This window comes from Penaeus japonicus, unplaced genomic scaffold, assembly GCF_977035675.1.
Source record: "Penaeus japonicus unplaced genomic scaffold, GWHDUDI00000001_assembly GWHDUDI00000033, whole genome shotgun sequence".
NCBI lineage: Eukaryota > Metazoa > Arthropoda > Malacostraca > Decapoda > Penaeidae > Penaeus > Penaeus japonicus.
In genome coordinates this window covers 15,964,461-15,971,960 of record NW_028234435.1, presented here as the reverse complement: position 1 = coordinate 15,971,960, position 7,500 = coordinate 15,964,461, and the positions used below count along the sequence as shown (strand labels likewise).

Sequence of the window (7,500 nt, the reverse complement as noted above, 5' to 3'; positions counted from 1 at the left end):
TTTATCCAGTAGTTAAAATTGTCTGGGAAGTTACAAAAGAAATGTTTATGTTAAATACATATATATATCTGTGTGCTGTATAACCCTTCAGGTTGAGTCATATTGCATTATAATCTGCTTTTGGTGTTGTGAAAGGAAGGGCTCTAAGGTAAAGAGAAATAGATCTTATTTTTGCAGTGGACAATTATGGAGTTTTAGTAAAAAAAGAAAAAAAAAAGCTACCAGAATGTGTATTTAATTTTTCTTGTAAAATTGCAAAATATTTTTTCAGTCATAAAATGGTTATCAGTGTTAGCTAGTATATATATAAATACATATATATGTTGTGTGCACTAGATAGATGGTATCATTCTGATATGTTAAATGATAGAAGTACTTCTATGATTTTTGTGTCTATTTATTTTCACATTTCTTTTTTTTTTCTTTATCCAGTATTGAGAAAAAAATATTTAGTTTTATACAGTTTCTGAAATCAATTGAGATATGCCTTCTAACCCCTATTTTATGCCTTTAGGCCAGAAATAGTGGATGTATTCCAAAGACACCATATAGTCAAATGTATTTGTGTGCTGGCATATTGACATTTGCATTTTATACATTTGTTTATGCAAATGTGCTTTAGTGTGAATGTAATAGTAGGGTACAAATTTTTGTGTTGAGTGGTTGTGGGTGTTTGGGTAATAGTTATATGTCGGGCTTGCACTCTATTGAGATGTTCACAAATCAGATCTGAAGCATTTAAATTTTAATCATCATAGTTAGGAAAGTGGGCTCTGTTAAATTTCATTTCTCAACATATTTCCAAGGCCCATATTTTCAATTGGGGGAAACAGAATATCAGACATAGTTATACAATAGATGGGCAATGAGCTCAGAAGAAATGGAATGAGAATTTGACGCTCATCTGATAGTATTATGAGCAAATTCAAGATCTGAGGGGTCAGTGCAATACAAGGAATTGGTTGTCGTAACTTTACACACATTCTGTGGCTAAATTGCTGTATTGCCAAATAGCTCAAGTGCAAGGAGTGACAGAAAAGTTAAAATGCATATGTATCACTTAATTAGTTCTGTGAGTAACTCTCAGAAAAACTTTGCTGTGATTTAAAATTCACTGAAACAGGTGGTTACTGGGTTTGCCTTTCCCTTTTCCCATCATCCCCCTTTTCCTCTTCCTTTCCTCATGCTTACTCCCATCCCTCCCCTTTTATAAACTGACACTTGGAGAGTCCCCTATGATTTTGTTTATAGCTTTATAAATTTTTCAATATTTAGAGTTAATTCTGATGTTAAGTGATAATAACCAATGTTATCATAAGCTGGAAAGTTATTTTTTATTTTCATTTCTCAGGCCATTTTATTTTTTGCCTGTGATAGAAGAAGTTGCATTGCTAACAAGGTATCTCCAAGTGATAGAAGTCAGCGGATCTAGAGCCATCATGTTATTATTCATTCTGTAGATGAATAGATATCATATATACAGACATAAATTTAAAAAAAATACTCACTTATCTTGATGTGAAAGAGCTTTTCTCATGGGATATTCTTAGTGACATTAAAAAATAATATTTGTTATATTTTGTCTATCAATCTTCAGTATGTGTTGTACAATTTTAAGCATGGTTAAGGACTTGCCTCAAGGGGCAGTTGATTAATTGAGCTTCTTTTTAAGTTTTGTAATTTAGTAGAAATTCATTCAGGAAAAATGATTGTGTTTTAAATGTTCTTTTGTTGTCTGATTATGTTAGCCGGAACAGGTATTCAGCATGTCCATTATTCTTTCATTTTTTCAACAATGTTTGGAGGTTCCAGAATTATGACTGGAATTGTGACTTGAAAACATATACCTATATATAACTGCAGAGTTACTTATTTTTACATTATTTCAGTAACTATGAATAGATTACTTTTTTTCTTAGATGTCAAAGTAGGTAATACAGATCTAGTTAATACTGCTCGTTGTCATGTGAACAAATGCATTTATCTTGTAAATCATGGTTCTCTGTGATGTTAACTTCTAAACATTTTGGAATTTGTTTTGGCAGAGGTACTGTTCCTCTGGCTATAATGGCTTGAAATCTTTATATCTTTTCTTTACTTTAGTTGAAGCACAGAAGCAACAACCAATCTTAAGTTCTAGATTGTTTATGTTTATTTTTTTGTTTTCTCATTTTCTTTTTGTCTCTTGACTACTTCATCTCTGTGATACACCCCCATGATGTAGATAGATATTCATTCAATAAGATGTAAGTGGTGTTTTATTTGTATTGCAATTCCTTTTTTGTAATTTTATAAGCTCTTTTTGTAGATCACAGTTTTTTGTACCTGTAAAATGAGTAAGTTGTAACTAACTTTAGTACTGCACATTATATGGTGTTAAAAGGTGAATGCATAGGCACATTCAAGAAGTACCAGAGTTTTATTAGTGTTATGATTTCATTATTATAAATTTTTAAAGAATATGTTTTATGCAATGTTAAACTTGGTTAGTTGTAGCACAATAGATGCTATTGCATGGCTCTGCTAATTGTAAAACTTTGGTTAATTTAGACCGCACCTGCCTTGCCGCTAACCAAGGTGCAAGATAATGTTTCTTGAATAGGGATCACATGTTAGGACAACTATAGTTTTAATTTCTTTTTATCTTTGATCATTAAGTTCATTCTTTCTTTTATATTACATTTATGGAAAAGCATTGAAAGAGATCTCTTCCTTTTGTTTTAGAGAAAAGAAGAAATTAAAGTTTGTAATGATTTGAGGAATGTCCTACTGTTAGAATAATTATGTGATTAATTATTTACCTTGTTTGAGCAGTGTGAAAACATATCATAAATAAGCCTAGTATATTCAGGAAATCAACTGTATCTGCTTTTTTCTCATTTATTTGTTGTTTCTAGTGATATATTTTTTTTAATGTGTTGAATTATATAGAAATAAATGGTAATTTTATCTGTGTATTAAACAAAAAGATACTTTGAAAAAAATATTAAATGTTTACAAAATTTAATTTGCATCCTGATTTAATGTCCATTATATGAATCATTTATTTGAGAATTCATCCCCCTTCTTTTTGGCTTCTTTTTAAATGATTTCATATGTACATCCCCTCCTCCAGAACACAAGACTTGGTATGACACCATTCATATTTCCTTCACATAATAGTGGTATTTTTAAAGTGCAAACGTGTACAACTGGTCAAAGTTGAAGTCCTGCACCCAAATGGATATTTAGGCATACCTGTAATTGAATGTGAACCAAACCATACAGGAATATGGTAGGGTGGGTAGTTCCTCTCTGCCTCAACTTTGACCCGAGACCTTGAAACCAGCACTATACTACTGTGGTATGCCATAACCTGAACAAGGGGTACAAATATTTTTTGTTGTTATTATTTTAAGGTATTGATTTTTTTTTTGTTTGTTTGTTTGTCTGGGAACAACAAAACAGATTTTTTGTTCCTTGCATTGGGAATATTTCAAGAGCCAAATAACCCCCTCTGGAAACTTTTGAAATGGCAGATTATTATAATTCCTTTTTATCTTTCTTTTTTTTATATTGGAAGATTAAACCTGTCATACTGCTGTGTATGTGTGAAAGTAAATTAAATATTTTTCTTGAATAACTGGAAATAGAAAATAATGGTTTATTTTGCACTGTAGAGATAATATTTGTTTGTACCCATTAGTACAAATGTGATACGAGAAACAAATTAATAGATAAACTTTTATTTCAACCCCTTGCTGCCAGGTAACCAACATACATGCCATGGAAAATTTAATGTGTCAACCCAGCAGCAAGGGGATTCATAAATTAGGGTGTTTATATTTTTTGTTTAGAGTTTTAATTATCCATCATAGCAAGAAGATTTGGAATCATATATATTTTCTTATGTGTTTGGTTTTAAAGATAAAAAATATCTGAATTAGGTATTTTTCAAAACAACTTCTGTTTACTTTTTTCATGAATCTATTTCTTAATGAGGATTATTCATGTAATCTTTAATGAAACTCCAGTCTCAGAATCTTATTTCTTTATAATTTGCATTCCATCATTTGCAAGCTAAAATGGCCCTTCTCTGAATAGGGGCCATAAAGACGTTTTCAGTAAGAAAAATGAAATATGATAATATCAAAGCCTTTGATTTTCACTTTGCAGGCAATGCATATTTTGATTTTCTCATTTATGAGTTGTGATTAGTGCATGATTACCTAAGAAGTAAAATGTGTTCCCAATGTCATTCTAAACTGAAAGAAAGATACACATATGAAAAATGCTTACATTTGGTTCCCATTTTATATAATATATACATTTATACCATATGTGTGCCTCTGTGTGTGCCTGAGTGCATGCATGCTTGTGTGTGTGTGTGTGTGCATTATATATCAGTGAATAATTTTTATGAAAATATATGTCCATTGTTTAACAAAAGTAATTTCAAAATTTATAGTGGGCCCATAAATATTGTGACTAAATTTCACCCCTCTCTTTTCCAACCATTGCATACTAATGTCTTGTATCCAAACTTCCCACTTTCAAGACATGACAGAATTGGAAAACTTTTGCTTCATAAGCCAATATAGTTTACACTTATCAAGCATGAAAATGACCACTTTGATAGCATTTGGCATATTATTACTTAGTGACCTTTTGATGCATGTACACAGGAACAGTAACTGTTTATTCTAAGGCCGACTTCAGATAATATAATGATAAAATGTTAATTATTTTGCTTTTAAAGCATTATACAGTAATAGTTCTTTATGAAATTGAGTATTTAGGTTGTATGTATCATTTCTAATTTTAGCAAGAATAGATTTTGCTGGATTAAATTGAACATTCCAATTCCCATATGTTTTATGATAAATCTCAATATTAGTGATACAGAGCAATGTCTGTTGGCTGTGAAGGAGGTGTATTGCATATATTCTAATGATCTGACATGTCTCTAGTCTCTACAATATTTGCACAGGGTTATTAATTACAGTGCATATATGTAATTTCTTGTGTGTTTCCTGTGAGTTATGTACACCAATTATTTTATTTCTCTTGTCAATATTTTTTTGTTGAATATCAGTGTCTCTTCTTGGAATTTACATATGAAAAAGCAGTATTAGAGTTCTCTACCATTATTATTATTTCTAGTCCAGAATATTTTTAGGTAATATCTTTGCAACATAGAACTGACTGGAATTGTTTTTGTCGATAGGGCAATGGTAATATTTACATTCTAAATCTCAGCATTAGCAAAAGTGAAAATTCTTCCGAGCCTAAAGCAAGACACTTATACAATCTGTCCCCGTCACTACCTCACCCGCTGCTCCTGTCGTAGAAACCACACCTGCTTTTGCTCCCTTGTCTGTCCTTGCACACTGCATTTCAGTGTTTTAAAAGTTGTGATTGTATTTGTTTTCATATATACAAAGCTAAATTTTACTTTAAGATATAGACCTTAAAATATGTGGCTAGTCTTTGAGGACAAATAGACAGCATTTTTTATTTTTGGAGCGTCCCAAGATGGTATTTTAGATTAACCAAATGTATACAGTATATTATACTTTGATTATGTATGTGAATAATTCTGCCTTTTACCTTTGTTGATTTATTTCACTTTCTTCCTTTGATTTACCATATTTACATTATATTTTTAATTATGTATATCTTCACAACCAACATGTAGTTTGTGTAATAAATGTCATTGTATATTTTATCTGGATATTAACTGCATTCCTTCTCATGGATTCATGTAGAGAGACTGGGAAAGCAGTAGTTATCTAAACAATTCTTTGCTAGAAGCAAAGGTGCTTAGTATTAACTTTTTTTTCTTATCTACTTAAGTATAATCTGTTTTTGGACCTTCATTTATTATGTTATAATGTATTTTGGTTTCTTCATTTTTCAAATCCTTTAATCATTTCATCTCGTGTATCATTTAAGAAAAAAATGTTTTTATTTACTTTTTTTTATTAGTAATGTATACCTTTGACTTCAACTATGCTGCAGTTTTCTATTTCTTCCTCAACACTATAAACATATTGAGCATGATACATATACCAAGAAATGTTTAAACACTTCAACCCTAGCTTTACCAAAGTTTCCAACATGCTTGTGATATGAGTATACTTCCTTTTACTTCTACTAGCAGACTTCAATAGACTAATAATGAAATTAAAACTATTATATGAATTGAGCACATGTTCATACCTCATGTTGTTCTCCATGACATTTCTTATCTCCACATCCTTTAGGACAATGGTTCTCAACCAAAGGGTCACCAATATTTTCCTTCTCTTAAAAGCATGTTTAATAACAAAAATTAACAACTACAGTTTATCTAGTTAGCATTTGGGTGCATTTGAACTTGAAGGTGAAGAATTGGCAGGTAGATGAGGGGACTGTACATTTTAATTTGGTTGAGATTATTACAACTTCTACGTCCTGTCATGTATGATAGGCATTGAGAACTTGGACTTTTTTATGTTGGCTGCACTCTGGAAAAGGTTGGAATCACTGCTCTAGAACAATGCATGAATATACAAGATTAAACATAAATCTTTGTTCCATTTCCACAGATTCTGAAATTTTACAGTTACATGGTCTAAACAACATAAACAAGTTACACCAAGGTACATTGTGAGCCATTGTGCTCTTGCACAAGACCCTAGGACTTCTCAGCTGGCAATGCATGCAGAAAGAGTTTATATGCATAATCATAATATTGTGTAAACTGGACTAAATTGGTCATCTATATGACTATCTGACCATTGAGTGCCCACCCAGTAGTCCTACCTGTATTATCAACCCCCCCCACAACCTCCAAACATCCTTACAAACCATTTCCAAACAGTATCATTCCTACATAGGAACTGAACACTGTTATCCATATAATTTCCCAGAATACCCAGTATCGAACCTGGACCATATAATTTTCCTGAAGTCAACTGTACCACATCAGTTATTGCAGTTACCTCTACCACACCAGTTACTACAATCACTGGTACAGGTACCACATCAGTTATAGCAGTCACCTGCAACAACACCAACTACTACTGTCACTTGCTCGGTAACATTACTGGAGTCCCCTTTACCACATCAGTTAATAGTCATCATTTGGAAAGGTATTACATCATTTACAGAAATCATCTGCACCAACACCAATTATCACAGTCAACTGTACCACACCAGTTACCACAATCACCTTTCCTACCCTCCCGCATCTTCACCACACTCCCCAGAATCTCATGTCCCTCAGCAGTCATCAAGTCCTGCAAAACTGATATCCCTCCGGAACCACTTACCGCCCAGTAACCTCCTCTCCCCCAGTGCCACCTCGCACAGTACCACGTCCCAGTCCCACATCTCCGGCCTTAATCACTCTTAAGTGTAATCAAATCTCGTCGGCTTAACATTAATAAAGTGTAAGTAAGAAGAGTGTCATATTATCCTTTTGCAACATTTTTGTTCAGTGAGAGAGAGAGAGAGGCTTAATTACTAGCTGTTGGA

At 32.3% G+C, this 7,500-nt stretch overlaps 1 protein-coding gene across 2 annotated transcripts in view; it reads left to right on the top strand.

Annotated features, from left to right (window-relative positions):
• The window catches only part of LOC122254499 (testis-expressed protein 2), a 27,892-nt gene extending 24,885 nt beyond the window's left edge, over nt 1–3,007 (top strand). For both annotated transcript variants that reach the window (XM_043018194.2, XM_043018193.2), the window contains exon 10: nt 1–3,007. This exon is cut by the window's left edge and continues 1,858 nt beyond it. The gene's annotated coding sequence lies outside the window, so the exon portion shown is untranslated.
• Nucleotides 3,008–7,500: the final 4,493 nt, after the last annotated feature.